Source organism: Leopardus geoffroyi, chromosome C2 (genome assembly GCF_018350155.1).
Source record: "Leopardus geoffroyi isolate Oge1 chromosome C2, O.geoffroyi_Oge1_pat1.0, whole genome shotgun sequence".
Taxonomy (NCBI): Eukaryota; Metazoa; Chordata; class Mammalia; order Carnivora; family Felidae; genus Leopardus; species Leopardus geoffroyi.
Window position 1 is genome coordinate 25454759 of NC_059333.1, and position 18782 is coordinate 25473540.

Genomic DNA, 18782 nt, shown 5'->3' on the forward strand with positions numbered 1-18782 from the left:
TGGGAACTTAAAAAACCTAAAATATTTTTTTTGAGGGAGGAGCCAAGATGGTAGAAAAGCATGGAAGTTTGGAAGTTTTTTGTGTGTCTCACATCTATGAAATACAGCCAGACCAAACTAAACCATCCTGCACACCTAGAAAACTGATATGAGGATTAACACAACAATCTGGACAACCTGAACCACAGAACTCAGCTAAAAGAGAAAAAATTCATTTTTATTTTTAATTTTTATTAAAATATTTTCTTTAATTTTTTCCAGTATATTTTTTACGTTTGTGTAAATTTTCACAAATTCTCTTTTATCCATCATTTCATTTTAGTCTACTCCCGTGTAATCATTTCTTTCAAATTTTCAAATGATTTCCTTTTTTTTCTCTTTCCCCTTTTTTCTCTAATTTATGAAGCCCCTTGCAAAAAACCCAAACCAAACACACCTAGGATCTAGCATCATTTATTCCATTTGTGTCTGTTTTTAATTTTTCAAATTTTAATATTTTTAATTTTAATATTTTTTTTAATTTTAATTTTTTACCTCATGAATTCCTTTTCTCCCTTCAAAATGACAAAACAAAGAAATTCACTCCAAAAGAAACGACAGCCAGGGAACTAACCAACACAGATACAAGCTAGATGCCTGAACAAGAATTTAAAATCACAATAATAAGAATACTAGCTAGAGTCAAAAATAGATTAGAATCCCTTTCCGTGGAGATAAAAGAAGTACAAGCTAGTCAGGATGAAATAAAAAATTTTATAACTTAGCTGTAATCTCAAATAGATGCCACAGCAGCAAGGATGCATGAGGCAGAACAGAGAATCAGGGATATTAAGGACAAACTTATGGAGAATAATGAAGCAGAAAAAAAGAGGGAGATTAAAGCAAAAGAGCACAATTTAAGAATTAGAGAAATCAGTGACTCATTAAAAAGGAACAACATCAGAATCATAGGGATCCCAGAAGAGGAAGAGAGAGAAATAGGGGTAGATGGGTCATGTGAGCAAATCATAGTGGAAAACTTTCCTAACCTGGGGAAAGACACAGACACCAAAATCCAGGAAGCACAGAGGACCCCCCATTAGATTCAACAAAAACCGACCATCAACAAGGCATATCATACTCATATTCATAAAATAGTCAGGCAAGGAAAGAATCATGAAAGCCTCAAGAGAAAAAAAAGTCCATAACCTACAAGGGAAGACAGATCAGGTTTGCAGAAGACCTATCCACAAAAACTTGGCAGGCCAAAAAGGAGTGGCAGGATATATTCAATGTGCTGAGTCAGAAAAAATATGCAGACAAGAATTCTTTATCCAGCAAGGCAGTCATTCAAAATAGAAGGAGAGATACAAAGTTTCCCAGACAAGCAAAAATTAAAGGAGTTTGTGACCACTAAACCAGCCTTGCAAGAAATTTTAAGGGGGATTCTCTGAGAGGAGAAAATATTAAATAAATAAATAAATAAATAAATAAATAAATAAACAAATAAATAAATATCAAAAGCAACAAATACTAGAAAGGACCAGAGAACACCACCAGAAACTCCAACTCTACAAACAACATAATGGCAATAAATTCATATGTTTCAGTACTCACTCTAAACATCAATGGACTCAATGCTCCAATCAAAAGACACAGGGTAACAGAATGGATAAGAAAACAAGATCCATCTATATGCTGTTTACAAGAGACCTACTTTAGACCTAAAGACACCTTCAGATTGAAAGTAAGGGGATGGAGAACCATCTATCATGCTAATAATGGTCAACAAAAGAAAGCTTGAGTAGCCATACTTATATCAGACAATCTAGACTTTAAAATAAACACTGTAACAAGAGATGAAGAAGGGCATTATATTATAATTAAGGGGTCTATCCACCAAGAAGACCTAACAATTGTAAACATTTATGTGCCAAATGTGAAAACACCCAAATATATAAATCAATTAATCACAAACATAAAGACACTCATTGATAGTGATACCATAATAGTAGGGGACTTCAACACCCCACTCACAGCAATGGACAGATCATCTAATCAAAAAATCAACAAGGAAACGATGGCTTTGAATGCCACACTGGACCAGATGGACTTAACAGATATATTCAGAACATTTCATCCTAAAGCAGAGGAATATACATTCTTCTCCAGTGCACATGGAACGTTCTCCAGAATAGACCATATACTGGGACACAAATCAGCCCTGAGTAAGTACAAAAAGATCGAGATCATACCATTCATATTTTCAGAACACAATACTATGAAACTCAAAAACAACCACAAGAAAAAATTTGGAAAGGTTACTTGGAGACTGAAGAACATCCTACTAAAGAATGAATGGGCTAACCAAGAAGTTAAAGAGGAAATTAAAAAGTATATGGAAGTCAATGAAAATAATAACACCACAACCCAAAACCTTGGGATGCAGTAAAGGCAATCATAAGAGGAAAGTATATAGCAACCCAGGCCTTCCTAAAGGACAAGAAAGATCTCAGATACACAACCTAACCTTATGCCTTAAAGAGCTGGAAAAAGAACAGCAAATAAACCCCAAACCAGCAGAAGACAGGAAATAAAAAAGATCAGAGCAGAAATTAATGCTGTCGAAACCAAAAAAAAAAAAAAAAAAAAAAAAAAAAAAAAAAAGAACAGATCAATGAAACCAGAAGCTGGTTCTTTGAAAGAGTTAAAAAAATTAATAAACCACTAGCCAGTTTGATTTAAAAATAAAGGAAAGGACCCAATTAATAAAATCAAGAATGACAGAGGAGAAATCACAACCAACACAGCATAAATAAAAACAGTAGTAAGAGAATATTATGAGCAATTCTATGCCAATAAAATGGGCAATCTGGAAGAAATGGACAAGTTCCTAGAAACATATACACTACCAAAACTGAAACAGGAAGAAATAGAAAATTTAAACAGACTCATAATCAGTAAAGAAATCTAATTAGTAATCAAAAATATCCCAAAAAACAAGAGTCTAAGGCCAGATGGCTTTCCAGGGAAATTCTACCAAACATTTAAGGAAGAGTTAACACCTATTCTCTCGAAGCTGTTCCAAGAAATAGAAATGGAAGGAAAACTTCCAAACTCTTTTAATGAAGCCAGCATTACCTTGATTCCAAAACCAGACAGAGACCCCACTAAAAAGGAGAACTATAGACCAATTTCCCTGATGAACATAGTTGCAAAAATCCTCAACAAGATATTAGCCAACCGGATCCAACAATATATTAAAAATATTATTCACCAGGACCAAGTGGGATTTATACCTGGGATGCAGGGCTGGTTTATATCCACAAAACAATTAACATGATTCATCACATCAATAAAAGAAAGGACAAGAACCACATGATCCTCTCAAAGATGCAGAGAAAGCATTTGACAAAATACAGCATCCTTTCTTGATAAAAACCCTCAAGAAAGTAGGGATAGAAGGAGCAAACCTCGAGATCATAAAAGCCATATATGAACAACCCAATTCTAATATCATCCTCAATGGGGGAAAACTGAGAGCTTTCCCCCTCAAGTCAGGAAAACGACAGGGATGTCCACTCACGCCACTGTTATTCAACATAGTATTGGAAGTCTTAGCCTCTGCAATCAGACAACACAAAGAAATAAAAGGCATCCAAATCGGCCAGGAGGAGGTCAAACATTCACTCTATTCAGATGACACGATACTCTATATGGAAAACCCAAAAGATTCCACCAAAAAACCACTAGAACTGATTCATGAATTCAGCAAAGTTGCAGGATATAAAATCAATGCACAGAAATAGGTTGCATTACTATACACCAACAATGAAGCAACAGAAAGACAAATCAAAGAATGAACCCATTTACAATTGCACCAAAAAACCATAAAATACCTAGGAATAAATATAACCAAAGAGGTGAAAAATCCATATACTGAAAACTATAGAAAGCTTATGAAAGAAACTGAAGAAGACACAAAAAAATGGAAAAAGATTCCATACTTCTGGATAGAAAGAACAAATATTGTTAAAATGTTGAGAGTCTGGCCAGGAAGATGGCGGCGTAGGAGGACGCTGGGCTCACCGCGCGTCCTGCTGATCAATTAGATTCCACCTACACCTGCCTAAATAACCCAGAAAACCGCCAGAGGATTAGCAGAACGGAGTTGCCGGAGCCAAGCGCAGACGAGAGGCCCACGGAAGAGGGTAGGAAGGGCGGCGAGGCGGTGCGCGCTCCACGGACTGGCGGGAGGGAGCCGGGGCGGAGGGGCGGCTCGCCGGCCAAGCAGAGCCCCAGAGTCTGGCCTGCAAAAGCGGAGGGGCCTGACGGACTGTGTTCCGACAGCAAGCGCGACTTAGCGTCTGGGAGGTCATAAGTTAACAGCTCTGCTCAGAAAGCGGGAAGGCTGGAGGACAAAGGGAGGGAGAGCTGCTGAGCCCCCGGACGACAGAGCTCAGTTTGGTGGGGAACAAAGGCGCTCGCCAGCGCCATCTCCCCCGCCCATCCCCCAGCCAAAATCCCAAAGAGAACCAGTTCCTGCCAGGGAACTTCCTCGCTCCGCGCAAACACCCAACTCTGTGCTTCTGCGGAGCCAAACCTCTGGCAGCGGATCTGACTCCCTCCCGCTGCCACAGGGCCCCTCCTGAAGTGGATCACCTAAAGAGAAGCGACCTAAGCCTGCCCCTCCTGCCCCTGTGCACCTTGCCTACCCACCCCAGCTAATACGCCAGATCCCCAGCATCACAAGCCTGGCAGTGTGCAAGTAGCCCAAACGGGCCACACCACCCCACAGTGAATCCCGCCCCTAGGAGAGGGGAAGAGAAGGCACACACCAGTAGGACTGTGGCCCCAGCGGTGGGCCGGGGGCAGACATCAGGTCGGAGTGCGGCCCCGCCCACCAACTCCAGTTATACACCACAGCACAGGGGAAGTGCCCTGCAGGTCCTCACCACGCCAGGGACTATCCAAAATGACCAAGCGGAAGAATTCCCCTCAGAAGAATCTCCAGGAAATAACAACAGCTAATGAGCTGATCAAAAAGGATTTAAATAATATAACAGAAAGTGAATTTAGAATAATAGTCATAAAATTAATCGCCGGGCTTGAAAACAGTATACAGGACAGCAGAGAATCCCTTGCTACAGAGATCAAGGGACTAAGGAACAGTCATGAGGAGCTGAAAAACGCTTTAAATGAAATGCAAAACAAAATGGAGACCACCACAGCTCGGATTGAAGAGGCAGAGGAGAGAATAGGTGAACTAGAAGATAAAGTTATGGAAAAAGAGGAAGCTGAGAGAAAGAGAGATAAAAAAATCCAGGAGTATGAGGGGAAAATTAGAGAACTAAGTGATGCACTAAAAAGAAATAATATACGCATAATTGGTATCCCAGAAGAGGAAGAGAGAGGGAAAGGTGCTGAAGGGGTACTTGAAGAAATAATAGCTGAGAACTTCCCTGAACTGGGGAAGGAAAAAGCCATTGAAATCCAAGAGGCACAGAGAACTCCCTTCAGACGGAACCTGAATCGATCTTCTGCACGACATATCATAGTGAAACTGGCAAAATACAAGGATAAAGAGAAAATTCTGAAAGCAGCAAGGGGTAAACGTGCCCTCACATATAAAGGGAGACCTATAAGACTCGTGACTGATCTCTCTTTTGAAACTTGGCAGGCCAGAAAGAATTGGCACGAGATTTTCAGTGTGCTAGACAGAAAAAATATGCAGCCGAGAATCCTTTATCCAGCAAGTCTGTCATTTAGAATAGAAGGAGAGATAAAGGTCTTCCCAAACAAACAAAAACTGAAGGAATTTGTCACCACTAAACCAGCCCTACAAGAGATCCTAAGGGGGACCCTGTGAGACAAAATACCAGAGACATCACTACAAGCATAAAACATACAGACATCACAATGACTCTAAACCCGTATCTTTCTATAATAACACTGAATGTAAATGGATTAAATGCGCCAACCAAAAGACATAGGGTATCAGAATGGATAAAAAAACAAGACCCATCTATTTGCTGTCTACAAGAGACTCATTTTAGACCTGAGGACACCTTTAGATTGAGAGTGAGGGGATGGAGAACTATTTATCATGCTCCTGGAAGCCAAAAGAAAGCTGGAGTAGCCATACTTATATCAGACAAACTAGGCTTTAAATTAAAGGCTGTAACAAGAGATGAAGAAGGACATTATATAATAGTTACAGGGTCTATTCATCAGGAAGAGCTAACAATTATAAATGTCTATGCGCCGAATACCGGAGCCCCCAAATATATAAAACAACTACTCATAAACATAAGCAACCTTATTGATAAGAATGTGGTAATTGCAGGGGACTTTAACACCCCACTTACAGAAATGGATAGATCATCTAGACACACGGTCAATAAAGAAACAAGGGCCCTGAATGAGACATTGGATCAGATGGACTTGACAGATATATTTAGAACTCTGCATCCCAAAGCAACAGAATATACTTTCTTCTCGAGTGCACATGGAACATTCTCCAAGATAGATCATATACTGGGTCACAAAACAGCCCTCCATAAGTTTACCAGAATTGAAATTATACCATGCATACTTTCAGACCACAATGCTATGAAGCTTGAAATCAACCACAGAAAAAAGTCTGGAAAACCTCCAAAAGCATGGAGGTTAAAGAGCACCCTACTAACGAATGAGTGGGTCAACCAGGCAATTAGAGAAGAAATAAAAAAATATATGGAAACAAACGAAAATGAAAATACAACAATCCAAACGCTTTGGGACGCAGCGAAGGCAGTCCTGAGAGGAAAATACATTGCAATCCAGGCCTATCTCAAGAAACAAGAAAAATCCAAAATACAAAATCTAACAGCACACCTAAAGGAAATGGAAGCAGAACAGCAAAGGCAGCCTAAACCCAGCAGAAGAAGAGAAATAATAAAGATCAGAGCAGAAATAAACAATATAGAGTCTAAAAAAACTGTAGAGCAGATCAACGAAACCAAGAGTTGGTTTTTTGAAAAAATAAACAAAATTGACAAACCTCTAGCCAGGCTTCTCAAAAAGAAAAGGGAGATGACCCAAATAGATAAAATCATGAATGAAAATGGAATTATTACAACCAATCCCTCAGAGATACAAACAATTATCAGGGAATACTATGAAAAATTATATGCCAACAAATTGGACAACCTGGAAGAAATGGACAAATTCCTGAACACCCACACTCTTCCAAAACTCAACCAGGAGGAAATAGAAAGCTTGAACAGACCCATAACCAGCGAAGAAATTGAATCGGTTATTAAAAATCTCCCAACAAATAAGAGTCCAGGACCAGATGGCTTCCCAGGGGAGTTCTACCAGACGTTTAAAGCAGAGATAATACCTATCCTTCTCAAGCTATTCCAAGAAATAGAAAGGGAAGGAAAACTTCCAGACTCATTCTATGAAGCCAGTATTACTTTGATTCCTAAACCAGATAGAGACCCAGTAAAAAAAGAGAACTACCGGCCAATATCCCTGATGAATACGGATGCAAAAATTCTCAATAAGATACTAGCAAATCGAATTCAACGGCATATAAAAAGAATTATTCACCATGATCAAGTGGGATTCATTCCTGGGATGCAGGGCTGGTTCAACATTCGCAAATCAATCAACGTGATACATCACATTAACAAAAAAAAAGAGAAGAACCATATGATCCTGTCAATCGATGCAGAAAAGGCCTTTGACAAAATCCAGCACCCTTTCTTAATAAAAACCCTTGAGAAAGTCGGGATAGAAGGAACATACTTAAAGATCATAAAAGCCATTTATGAAAAGCCCACAGCTAACATCATCCTCAACGGGGAAAAACTGAGAGCTTTTTCCCTGAGATCAGGAACACGACAGGGATGCCCACTCTCACCGCAGTTGTTTAACATAGTGCTGGAAGTTCTAGCATCAGCAATCAGACAACAAAAGGAAATCAAAGGCATCAAAATTGGCAAAGATGAAGTCAAGCTTTCGCTCTTTGCAGATGACATGATATTATACATGGAAAATCCGATAGACTCCACCAAAAGTCTGCTAGAATTGATACATGAATTCAGCAAAGTTGCAGGATACAAAATCAATGTACAGAAATCAGTTGCATTCTTATACACTAACAATGAAGCAACAGAAAGACAAATAAAGAAACTGATCCCATTCACAATTGCACCAAGAAGCATAAAATACCTAGGAATAAATCTAACCAAAGATGTAAAGGATCTGTATGCTGAAAACTATAGAAAGCTTATGAAGGAAATTGAAGAATATTTAAAGAAATGGAAAGACATTCCCTGCTCATGGATTGGAAAAATAAATATTGTCAAAATGTCAATACTACCCAAAGCTATCTACACATTCAATGCAATCCCAATCAAAATTGCACCAGCATTCTTCTCGAAACTAGAACAAGCAATCCTAAAATTCATATGGAACCACAAAAGGCCCCGAATAGCCAAAGGAATTTTGAAGAAGAAGACCAAAGCAGGAGGCATCACAATCCCAGACTTTAGCCTCTACTACAAAGCTGTCATCATCAAGACAGCATGGTATTGGCACAAAAACAGACACATAGACCAATGGAATAGAATAGAAACCCCAGAACTAGACCCACAAACGTATGGTCAACTCATCTTTGACAAAGCAGGAAAGAACATCCAATGGAAAAAAGACAGCCTCTTTAACAAATGGTGCTGGGAGAACTGGACAGCAACATGCAGAAGGTTGAAACTAGACCACTTTCTCACACCATTCACAAAAATAAACTCAAAATGGATAAAGGACCTGAATGTGAGACAGGAAACCATCAAAACCTTAGAGGAGAAAGCAGGAAAAGACCTCTCTGACCTCAGCCGTAGCAATCTCTTACTCGACACATCCCCAAAGGCAAGGGAATTAAAAGCAAAAGTGAATTACTGGGACCTTATGAAGATAAAAAGCTTCTGCACAGCAAAGGAAACAACCAACAAAACTAAAAGGCAACCAACGGAATGGGAAAAGATATTTGCAAATGACATATCGGACAAAGGGCTAGTATCCAGAATCTATAAAGAGCTCACCAAACTCCACACCCGAAAAACAAATAACCCAGTGAAGAAATGGGCAGAAAACATGAATAGACACTTCTCTAAAGAAGACATCCGGATGGCCAACAGGCACATGAAAAGATGTTCAGCGTCGCTCCTTATCAGGGAAATACAAATCAAAACCACACTCAGGTATCACCTCACGCCAGTCAGAGTGGCCAAAATGAACAAATCAGGAGACTATAGATGCTGGCGAGGATGTGGAGAAACGGGAACCCTCTTGCACTGTTGGTGGGAATGCAAATTGGTGCAGCCGCTCTGGAAAACAGTGTGGAGGTTCCTCAGAAAATTAAAAATAGACCTACCCTATGACCCAGCAATAGCACTGCTGGGAATTTATCCAAGGGATACAGGAGTACTGATGCATAGGGGCACTTGTACCCCAATGTTCATAGCAGCACTCTCAACAATAGCCAAACTATGGAAAGAGCCTAAATGTCCATCAACTGATGAATGGATAAAGAAATTGTGGTTTATATACACAATGGAATACTACGTGGCAATGAGAAAAAATGAAATATGGCCTTTTGTAGCAACGTGGATGGAACTGGAGAGTGTGATGCTAAGTGAAATAAGCCATACAGAGAAAGACAGATACCATATGGTTTCACTCTTATGTGGACCCTGAGAAACGTAACAGGAACCCGTGGGGGAGGGGGAGGAAAAAAGGAAAAAAAAAAAAAAAAGAGGTTAGAGTGGGAGAGAGCCAAAGCATAAGAGACTGTTAAAAACTGAGAACAAACTGAGGGTTGATGGGGGGTGGGAGGGAGGAGAGGGTGGGTGATGGGTATTGAGGAGGGCACCTTTTGGGATGAGCACTGGGTGTTTTATGGAAACCAATTTGGACAATAAATTTCATATATTATAAAAAATAAAAAAAAAAAATGTTGATACTACCCAAAGCAATCTATATATTAAATGCAATCCCTATCAAAATGACACCAGCATTCTTCACAGAGCTAGAAAAAATAATCCTAAAAATTTTATGGAACCAGAAAAGACCGCGAATAGCCAAAGAAATCTTGAAGAAGAAAACCAAAGCAGGAGGCGTCGCAATCCCGGACTTCAAGCTGTACTACAAAGCTGTCATCATCAAGACAGTATGGTACTGGCACAAGAACAGGCAATCAGATCAGTGGAACAGAATAGAGAACCCAGAAATGGACCCACAAACGTACGGCCAACTAATCTTTGACAAAGCAGGAAAGAATATCCAATGGAATAAAGACAGTCTGTTCAGCAAGTGGTGCTGGGAAAACTGGGCAGCAACATGCAGAAAAATGAACCTGGACCACTTTCTTACACCATACACAAAAAGAAACTCCAAATGGATGAAAGACCTCAATGTAAGACAGGAAGCTATCAAAATCCTCAAGGAGAAAGAGGCAAAAACCTCTTTGATCTTGGCCACAGCAACTTCTTACTCAACACGTCTCCGGAGGCAAGGGAAACAAAAGCAAAAATGAACTATTGGGACCTCATCAAAATAAAAAGCTTCTGCACAGTGAAGGAAACCATCAGCAAAACTAAAAGGCAACTGACAGAATGGGAGAAGATATTCGCAAACGACATATCAAATAAAAGGTTAGTATCCAAAATCTGTGAAGAAATTATCAAACTCAACGCCCAAAAAACAAATAATCCAGTGAAGAAATGGGCAAAAGACATGAATAGATGCTTCTCCAAAGAAGATATCCAGATGGCCAACCAACACATGAAAAAATGCTCACCATCACTCATCATCAGGGAAATACAAATCAAAACCAACACGAGATACCACCTTACACCTGTCAGAATGGCTAACATTAACAACTCAGGCAACAACAGATGTTGGAGAGGATACAGAGAAAGAGGATCTCTTTTGCATTGTTGGTGGCAATACAAGCTGGTGCAGTCACTCTGGAAAACAGTATGGAGGTTTTTCAAAAAACTAAAAATAGAACTACCCTACGACCCAGCAATTGCACTATTAGGTATTTATCCAAGGGATACGGGTGTGCTGTTTCAAAGGGACATATGCACCCCATGTTTATAGCAGCACTATCAACAATAGCCAAAGTATGGAAAGAGCCCAAATGTCCATCGATGGATGAATGGATAAAGAAGATGTGGTATATATCTACAACGGAGTATTACTCGTCAATCAAAAAGAATGAAATCTTGCCATTTGCAACTACGTGCATGGAACTGGAGGGTATTATGCTAAGCGAAATTAGTCAGAGAAAGACAAATATCATATGACTTGACTCATATGAGGACTTTAAGACACAGAACAGATGAACATAAGGGAAAGGAAGCAAAAATAATATAAAAACAGGAAGGGGGACAAAACAGAAGTGACTCATAAATATGGAGAACACACTGAGGGTTACTGGAGGGGTTGTGGGATGGGGGATGGGCTAAATGGGTAAGGGACACTAAGGAATCTACTCCTGAAATCATTGTTGCACCATATGCTAACTAATTTGGATGTAAATTAAAAAAATAAAATTAAACAAAATCTAAAATAGAACTTCAGTATCCAGAACTGGCTAATAGTTAATACATTATAATGGAATCATATGGTGAGTTTTCTCCCTGATGGTGAAACAGTAGCAAATATACCTTAAATCTGGTGAGCATTCAATGTAAATTAGATAAGGTAATACATCTATTATAATCAGAAATAAAATAAGTCCACAAGCAAGCTGGTTACCTTTTGCACTGTTCCTACCCATTTGATGCCATCGTAATTGCGTCCAGTACCCAGGATTAAAAACCTATTGCCACAATATTCAATTGCCGTTCTGCTCATACTTGGGGGAAAGGATTTTTCTGAAGGAGAATGATGAATCAGAATTAGGAAATGCTGAGCAAAGCTTGAAGATGAATATACAGTACAGGAGTTGAGACGGGCATTCTATATGCATCAACATATCCTACACCGAGTTGGTGGAGGTAATTTAGCACCAAAGGAAGCAATATTTGATCAACAACAATTTAGGTACAGGAGGTCAGAGCATGGTAGTCAATCAGCTAGACAGGCAGTTTGGGGATCAAAAGCACACAGGTAAATAGTCCCTAGAAAAATGCTGGGTGAGTGAAAGGCTGAGCAGGTAGTCAGGAATCTGAAAACTCGAAGCAAAGAGCAGAGCAAGGTCACAGGGTCTGCATCCAGATGGGCACAAGGAGAGAAACTTTGACAGGCAGGAAATCTCACCCACAGTTCTTCACTGGGTCATGATCAAATAAAACCAAGAGTTTTGTAGCTTTGTTGTTCCTGAATTACAGAATACCTCAGACTTTTTAATGTCTGGATTTTAGAAATGGAAATTTCCTTTTTTTTTTCTTTAATTTTTTTTTATGTTTATTCATTTTTGAAAGATAGAGACAGAGCACAAGCAGGGGAGGGGCGGAAAGAAAGGGGGACACAGAATCTGAAGCAGGCTCCAGGCTCTGAGCTTTCAGCACCAGAGCCTGACACAGGGCTGGAACTCACGAACAGTGAGATCATGACCTGATCCAAAGTCGGATGCTCAACCGACTGAGCCACCCAGGCGCCCCAGAAATTTCCTTTTTAAAAATAGAAGCCCATAAGGCTAAAATGACAAACACAGGTAGGTTTAGATCATTGGTCAACATGTTCTCGTGTGGAAACTCATTTCAGGATTACAGAAGGCTCAGTGTGCTTTCCATTTGTTCTTGGATTTAAATAGGCACATCGACCATACAGTCTTCAACTGTGAGGTAGGCAGTTATTTCTGCCCCCCGACCCCACCTTAGTTTAGTGTCATCTCATCTCCCAGGACACAGAGATGACTGAAGCAGTCCTGGTTTTTTTTTGATTGACTTGTCCCGTATATAATTTCAAAATAGATTTGAGATAGCTAAGAATATCCCTGTCTAAACCCATCATCCAACATACCTCTTCAGCCTCATCACAATGTGTATCATCACAGCTTTCCAGGCTTATTGCTTCAGCTCTCTCCCCAGGCTCCTTTCTGACTCCCCTGACACTCTGTCCTTCAATTATTCTCCCTTTATTTTAGATCTTTCTTTCCTCTTCCTTCTCTCTCTTTCCTGTTTGTCTGCAAGCATGCAACATTCTTCCCTAAATATTGTAACAGTATTTCCTAAGTAACATATATTTCCTAATATTATATATAACGCAATATTGAAACTTAATAGCTGATGCTCTGTTCCTAATTTCCTATTTGATGTCATTTCACGTCCTATGTTTTTAAACAGTGATTTACTCCAGCTTATAATTCCCCTCCTCTCCATTCTAAACTCATCAACATCTTTCTTCTATTTCTATCAGTTTGATGAAACATTTTCCAATACGGCATTGACCTATTCTTAATTACTTAACTCCATGATATTTTCCCCATCCCTCTTGACCTAATTTTAGAGTTTTACAGGAGGAAATTTCTCATTTTTTGTCTCTGATAAATTGATTTCTCCTCTCCTATGCCCATCTCAGATGATAATGTTGAATTTTCAATGGTGACTATTATTTCTCTAATTAAATGTGGATTAACACAATTTTAGCCTTTCATCCCCTATTTCTTCTTTTCCCTTTCCTCAGAAATGTATCTCTTCCTTCTGGTTAAGTTAGCATTGCTAAATATAACTATTACATCTATACTCATAATCTAACTCATTCTCCAGCTCTGTCTTGCATCTCTGAGGAGAATCATTATATTTAATTAATGAAAGACATTTTAACATATCTAAAACTGAACAGATTTTTCTCTTTTCTCTTTGGTAAAAATCTACTTCCTCTTCCTTTTGTTTCATGTCCTCTGGGCTTAAATTCTCGTGACTGCTTCTCATCTCTGCCTTCTGAGACCTCCACATTTAATCAACCAAAATCCATACTGTTTCCTGTTTCTGAATGACTTCTATTTTAGCCCTTTCCTTTTTTCTATGGCCGTCACCACTGTCCTAATTAAGGCTCGTACCATCTCAAGTTTGTTCTATGAAACAGATTCTTCAAAGGTCTTCTATCACTAAGGTTTCTCTTCATACGAATCTATCTTGCAAACAGATGGGTCTTTCTAAATGCTGTTTGATCATGCTACACATCTGATTTAAATACTTTGGATCGAATCAAACCATCTAAGCCTAGAATTCAAAATTACACACAATATATCCCAATCTTTCTAGAGCCCTCCAATTACTCCTTCCTACTCCAATTCACCAAAATGAACAGATCTTTATATTCACTGACATCTGTATATGTCTGGACCACTGAGATCTCTGAGTCTTTTCCCATGTTGTAACATCCTCACCGCCTATCTGAATTTTTCTCAAATTTCAAGACCAAGTTCACATTTCTGTCCTCTCCATAGAGTATTTATTGTCCTGCAACACACAATGATCTTCTAAAATCTGTATATACAATACTCTGCATATTTTTTGTATAAACCATGCAATGCATGCTATTTTGACATATAATATCTCTTCAACTTTTTCATTTCTTCTACTTCAGAAAATGTGTCTTATATATCTATATTAGCCATTTGTTTTTTAATTCGTAGTAAGCTTAGTATTTTTATTGATTTTATTGAAGACCATAATACTTACTTGTAATAAGACATGTAATAATGAACTTTCATTTTTCTCTCTAAAATTTTGTGAGTTATATATGTGTATATAATCCATTATTTAATTTTTCGTATTTTTCTTTCAATTTTATAAAAATAATATTTTTATCTCCATTTTTACACTTGTGTGTGATACATACATGCATATTCCCTCCTCAACTCCTCTGTGACTTAGACAAGCAATGACATTCTGTATTTCAATGTCTTTCCTTTTATTTATTAATTTTTTTTTGAGAGAGAGAGAGAACAAGCAGGGGAGAGGGGCAGAGAGAGAAAGAGAAAGAATCTCAAGCAGGCTCCACACTCAGCACAGAGGCCCATGCAGGTCTCAGTCCCACAACCCTAGGATCATGACGTGAACCGAAATCAAGAGTCAGATGCTCAACCAATTGAGCCACCCAGGCACCCCAAAGTCTTTCCTTTTGAATTGGGAATTAGACTACCGGTCTTTACCTTCTCACTTTGGGATGTAAACATAAATATCTACTATGTAATGAAGATATATTGTGTATCTATAAATACAGCATAGCACTTCAGAGGAAAACCAGTCTTTGCAGGTAAGTTATTATTGCCATTATCTTACATTATGAGGAGTAGAAATCTTTACGATGGAATATATAACAGGATTTATCTAAGCAAAGCTACTATGGAGTGCCATTAATATCTTTTTCTTTACATGTATTTTTTTTTTCCTAAATGTACATCTCAAAGACTAGTAAAATTAGTTTGATGGAAGTGCCAATTTAAGTGCTCATAGTTTTTAAATTGTCTGATAAATAATATTAACTGTAGCAAATTTATTATTCTTCTTTTAGAGCATTTCATATCACAATCCAAATTTGCTACATTGAATTCCTAGATTTTAAATCTTCAGTATTTATTATGGCTACAAGTTGGTTTGAAATAGAGCAGCAGCACCCTCTAGTGGTGAGTGTCTTTTCAGAAGCTGCATATATTTTTATTTCCTGAAGTAATTTCAATTGCTTTTTCAATTCTATTTTTTTTCCATAAATGTTTGCTAGTGAAGTTTGTCACACATCATAATTACATATAATTTTTTCAAGTTGTCTATCTTTCATAAAATATATCAAAACATATACAGTCATTAATTTAATTATTTTCAAGGATGTCATTGTTTGTTTTTAATGTAGAAATCAAATATCTAGAACATTTCTCACAACTTTCCACCCAAAGTAGTTGTGTTTTCTTGTCAAATATAACCAAAAATTCAACATACATATGAAACTGAAGCAGTTTGTAAAAAAAATTTTTTCCTTGATTTTGTCTGTGAATAATTTTAATATAAAATGACTAAAGGGGCCCATGAGGGAAAAGACCAGGTTAACAAAAAGTCCAAATATTTACCCCCCAATACTAAGTTTCCCAGAATACATAACAGTGGCTTATTTATATACATAGGAAAATGAGAAGATGTTTATTTGTGGGTTAATTCAGTTAAGTAAATATTGATCAAATATCAGTTACTGCTGGGTGGTGAAGATATACTAATAAATATGCTACAATCACAAAAAGCATTTCTCCAGCCCTAGTTTTATTAAAACAATATCCCATAATAGTTTTATTAGGTTCTTGCATATCAATAATCTTTCCACTTCACAAATAAGACAACTAGAGTATAGAAACTTTAAAATGTATTCAAATGCATTTTGTTTTTTATTTTGGTTTTTTAAAAAAATACTATAGAGGGAGACAGAGAACATGAGCAGGGGAGAACGGCAGAGAGAAAGAGAGAATCTTAAGCAGGCTCCACACTCAGCATCGAGCTCCATACCACGACCCTGGGATCATGACCTGAGCCAAAATCAAGAGTGGGACCCTTAACCAACGGAACCATCCAGGTGCCCCAAATGCATTTTGAAAACCAGAAGTAGAACCCTGCTAACTAGTCTGCATTTAAATTTTACAATATCTGACAACTTGCATGATGTTTTAAAATACATAGTGCTTATAAACACATGTACATGTATATTTCAATCAAAACTGTGAAAAATAATTCCATAAGAAGTGAGATTTTTTTAAGTTTTTTTCCTAATGTTTATTTATTTTTGAGAGAGAGAGGGAAGGAGACAGAATGCAAGCAGGGGAGAGGCAGAGAGGGAAACACAGAATCCGAACGAAGCATGCTCCAGGTTCCAGCTGTCAGTATAGAGCCTGATGCCAGACGCAAATTCACAACCCCTGAGACCATGACCTGAGCCAAAGTCAAAAGCTTAACTGATTGAGCCACCCAGGTGCCCCCAAACAACCCAATTTGTAGCATTTTGTTATGGTAGCCCCAGCAAACTAATACAGGTACCCTCATCAAGCTAGCACCTTGTGGCTTCCTTACACCCCGATCACAACTTTGTAAATAGTCACCTCTTATATTGCCTTGGATACCCAGTTAGAGGGTGCCATACAGTTCTGATTCATCCCTCTATGTATTAGTCCTAGGGTTTTTGTTTTGTTTTGTTTTTTGTTTTTGTTTTTGTTGTCTTTAAGGCAATGATAATGATATGTATCAGTTTCCCAGGACAGATCTGGGAACCAGAAATCTGAAATCAAGATCTCAGCAGAGCTCTACTCATTCTGGGGACTCTAAAAGAGAACCCTGCCTTGCCTGTTCCAGCTTCTGTTAACTCCAGAGTTCCTTGGGGTGCATCACCCTAATCTCTGACTCCATTTTCACATGACCTTCTCCTCTGTGTCTTCTCTATCCTTTCTTCTAAGCATGCCTGTTGGATTGAGAGCCTGGCCTAATTAATCCAGCATATTCCCATCTCAAAATCTTCACCTAAATTCTATCTGCAAAGATCTTTTTTCTAAAGAAGGTCACATTTATAGGCTCCGCTTTTGAAGGAGCACCACTCAAACTACTACAGACAGAAGAACAAATCTCAAAAGGAATTTACTATCTTCTTGCCTGATGCCATCTGTTCAGTGTAACATCTCTCTTGTGAAAAATAATAAAGGAAAACTATCATTATTAGAAAGCATAGGATCCCATATAATTAATATACAAGTAAAGATAAGTATGATGTGCATACAACTTGCCTTTCTTAAGTCAAAATAAGGCACTTGGAGCACATAAAAATGTTAAATAAAGAATTTTAATAAATAGAATATGTAGTTAGTGAATTTTAACAAGTGTATATAAGAAACCATAGTTGGGAGCAGTCGGAAGATGGTGGGTAGGAGGACTCTGGGCTCACCTCCTCCTGCTGATCGCTTAGATTCCACCCACATCTGCCTAAATAACCCAGAAAACCACCAGGCAGCTAGCAGAACAGACTCTCTGGATCCAAGCTAGACATAAGGCCCACGGAAGAGGGTAGGAAGGGCGGAGAGGCGGTGTGCGCTACACGGACTGGCAGGAGGGAGCCAGGGTGGCGGAGGGGCAGCCTGCCTAGCAAGGCAAAGCCCCCGAAGTCTGGCTTGCAAAAGCAGAGTGGCCGGACTCTGTGAGTTCTGACAGCCAGCAGGACTTAACCTCTGGAATGTTGAAAGTCAAAAGCTCTGCTCTCAGAGAGCAGGGAGGGCAAGAGGACACTGGGAGGGAGAGTTGTTGAGCCCTATAAGACAGAGCTGAGCTTGGCAGGGGAACAAAGGTGCTGGAAAGCACCATCTCCCTCTCCCATCCCCCAGCCGAAATTCCAAAGGGAGCCATTTCCCATCACCGAACATGCTTACACCTTGCAAATGCCCAACGCTGTGCTTCTGTGGATCCATCCCTCCAACGGGCCTGCCACCCTCCTGGTACTGCAGAGCCCCTCCCACAGGGGACCACAGACAGCAAAGCGAGCTAAGCCTGCCCCCCTGCCCCTGTGCACCTTGCAGATCCATCCCGACTAATATGCCAGATCCCATCGAAGCAGCACAAGCCTGGCAGTGTGCAAATAGCCTAGACAGGGGCCAGACCACTCCACAGTGAGTCCTGCCCCTGGGAGAGGGGAAGATAAAGTACACACCAGTCTGACTGTGGCCCCAGCAGTGGGCTGGGGGCAGACATCGGGTCTGACTGCAGCCCCGCCCACCAACACAAGTTACTCCAGACAGCACAGGGGAAGTGCCCTTCAGTTTGGAACCACCACAGGGACTA